General features: G+C 42.5%; 1 pseudogene; it reads left to right on the forward strand.

Annotated features, from left to right (window-relative positions):
• Nucleotides 1-959: 959 nt before the first annotated feature.
• LOC129480060 (protein SHQ1 homolog) lies at nucleotides 960-2,892 on the forward strand (annotated as a pseudogene).
• Nucleotides 2,893-3,525: the final 633 nt, after the last annotated feature.

Raw genomic sequence — 3,525 nt, forward strand, 5'->3', positions numbered from 1 at the left:
TATTATTCTCATTTTAACAGGAGATAATTAAACCTTCCCTGGAGTTACACACTGACTATTTGAAAAGCCAGGAGTAAATTACAAGTCTTGACAATGGTGTCACGTCTGCCAGCCAGGGCAGTATTCTGCCGATGGCACTGATTCATCAGTCCCTGGTTAATGCCCAGGCATAAATGTCTAATTTGAAAATCCTTTTTAAATATAATGTGGCAGATTGTGAAGGGTGGTTGCTAATTAGAGAAGAAGGATAACATAGCAAGGACATTTCCATTCCTGGTGGCTTACCCTTTTTAAACAAAAACACACCAGTGAAAAGTAGAAAAGAAAATCATACATTATGGTTGAATAACTGTTTACTGTGGGCTACTTGGTGCCAAGTCCTATGCTAGGTACTCTGAAAGATGAAAGCTAAGTATATATCCTTGATAGAAATTTAATATGTAATCGAAGAATCAAGACTTACCTGCAAGAAACATGCAGAGAACTGTAAAAGACATAATATAATCAAATGCCAAAATGTGTGTATAGGAGGCTTCTGTGTCCTGGAAGACAGACTTTTTTTTTTTTTTTTGAAACAGAGTCTCACTCTGTCTCCCAGGCTGGAGTACAGTGGCGTAATCTCGGCTCACTGCAACCTCTGCCTCCCAGGTTCAAGTGATTCTCCTGCCTCAGCCTCCCGAGTAGCAGGGATTACAGGCGCCCACCACCACACCCAGCTGATGTTTGTATTTTTAGTAGAGACGGAGTTTCGCCACGTTGGCGGGGCTGGTCTTGAACTCCTGACCTCAGGTCAGGATCCACCCACCTCGGCTTCCCAAAGTGCTGGGATTACAAGCGTGAGCCACTGCGCCCAGCCCAGACATCTTTTATTTTTAAAAGGTAAAATTGGAGAGAGTTGCGTGGTGGGACCGCCGCGGCAGTGAGGGCGAGCCCCACTGGCCCCTGCATCCGGTGAGGCGATGCTGACCCCGGCGTTCGACCTCAGCCAGAAGCCAGACTTCCTGACCATCCGCGTGCCCTACGCCTGGGTCTCCGAGTTCGACGTCTACTTCGAGGGGTCGGACTAGACTACTATGCCAAGCCGTACTTTCTCAGATTAACCCCTCCTGGAAGAATTGTAGAAAATGGAAGCGAGCAAGGGTCCTATGATGCTATAAAGGAATTTTTACTATTCGCCTGCCCAAAGAAACCCCTGGCCAGCATTTTGAGGGGCTGAACATGTGTTGCTCTTCTGGCACCAGGAAAATCCGCGACAGCAAAACCACTTGTGGAAGAAATAGGTGATTCTGAGATTACTGAGGAAGTAGTTGACGATGAAGAGTTTGATTGGGAAATTGAGCAGACACCCTATGAAGAGGTGATAGAAAGTGCTTTGAATCTTCAGTGCCACTATGGGTTTGGAAACTTACGATCAGGAGTGTTTCAGCGGTTACAGGATGAATTGAGTGATGTTATTAAGGATCCAGATTTCATCCCTGCAGCAGAACGAAAACAAAAGCACCTGGCCACTGAGCTGGCCAAGTTTGATCCTGATCATTATCTAGCTGGCTTTTTTGAAGATGAGGCAGTTGAACAGATTTTGAAGTATAATCCTTGGTGGACTGACAAATATTAAAAAACGACAGCCTTTTTGGAAAAGAGTCAGAAGCAAGAAAATCATGATGCATTAATGTCTTTTTCTGAAGAAGAGAAATATCAGCTACAAGAATTTGTCAATAAATCTTATCTGCTAGACAAGAGAGCCTGTCGTCAAGTGTACTACAGTTTGATTGATATCCTTCTGGCATATTGCTAAGAAACCCATGTCACTGAAGGAGAGAAGAACGTTGAATCTGCATGGAATATCAGGAAACTGAGTCCAATACTATGCTGGTTTGAGACTTGGACTAATGTTCATGATATCATGGTGTCTTTTGGAAGAAGGGTGTTGTGTTACCCACTGTATCGCCATTTCAAACTGGCGATGAAGGCCTACGGGGAGACTATAAAGATACTGCAACTACGTAAAAGTGCAGTTTTAAAGTGTCTCCTGGATATTCACAAAATTTTTCAGGAAAACGACCCGGCATACATACTGAATGATCTCTACATCTCAGACTACTGTGTGTGGATTCAGAAAGTCAAATCCAAAACGTTGGCAGCTCTTGCAGAAGCCTTAAAGGAAGTCTCCCTTACAAAGGCCCAGTTGGGGTTAGAACTGGAAGAACTAGAAGCAGCAGCACTTCTTGTTCAGGAGGAAGAATCTGCATTACAAGCAGCCCATTCAGTTTCTGGGCAGCAGAAACTTTGCTGCAGCTCTGAGGCAAGTGATTCGGAAGCCTCAGACAGCACTGTGTCATCTGGAAACGAAGACTCAGACTCACATTCAGAACAAGATGAACTCAAAGATAGTCCATCTGAGACAGTCAGTTCTTCGCAAGGTCCCCTTCTTGAAGAAAGCAGTGCCCTTCTTATTGTTGATGGTGGAGTATGCAGAAACACAGCCATTCAGGAATCTGATGCCAGTCAGGCAAAGCCACTTGCCTCTTCCCGGCCTTTCGGAGTGTCTGGGCCTCTGATAGAGGAGCTTGGGGAACAACTGAAGACCACAGTTCAGGTTTTTGAACCCAAGGGCACCACCGCTGTAAACCATAGCAATATGCAGGAGAGAGATGGCGGTCAGACACCAAATATTTAACTCTTAAGTGGTTTTATTCATTGTTGAGAAATGTGTTAGATTTGGTTTCATTTACCGAATGAGAATTCCTCATTTTCACTTTGTAATTTTTCTTAGTACATACAGTCAGCCTGCTGTATTTGTGGGTTCCACATCTGTGGATTCAACCAACTGCTGATCAAAAATATTTAAGAAAAAACTGCATCTGTACCAAACATGTACAGACTTTTTTTCTTATTATTCTCTAAATAATACAGTATAACAACTATTCCCACAGCATTTACATTGTATTGGGTAATATAAATAATCTTGTGATGATTTAAAGTGTACAGGAGGATATGGGTAGGTTACATGCAAATACTGTACCTTTTATTTTTTTATCAGGGACTTGAGCATCTGAGGATTTTGGTATCCTCAGGGGTCCTGGAACCAACTCCTCACAGATACTGGGATGACTTTATGACATTGTTTTTCAATCAGTGAATGTTTATACCTTTTGGTTTCCTCGCTACAACTGTGAAGATAAAATTCAAAAGTATTTTTACCAAAGTGTAGCTAATATTTCAAGCTGAAAATAATAGTTCTACTGCCAGTGTCTCCAGAATGTGGAGCCCATTAATATTTTTATTTTAGCTTTACTGAGGTATACTTGACTGCTGATAAACTGCACATATCTATAAGTGTACAGTATGTTGGCATACGTATACCCTGCGTAAAACTATCACCGCGATCAAGGTGAAAATCGGACCCATCATCCCCAAGTGCCCTTTTGCCCCATTATTAGTTTGCATGTCCTAGAATTCTATGTAAATTGAATCATACAATATGTATCCGTTTTTTGGTCAGCCTTATTTTACTCAGTATAACTG

This window comes from Symphalangus syndactylus, chromosome 4 (assembly GCF_028878055.3).
Source record: "Symphalangus syndactylus isolate Jambi chromosome 4, NHGRI_mSymSyn1-v2.1_pri, whole genome shotgun sequence".
In the NCBI taxonomy this organism is placed as follows: Eukaryota; Metazoa; Chordata; class Mammalia; order Primates; family Hylobatidae; genus Symphalangus; species Symphalangus syndactylus.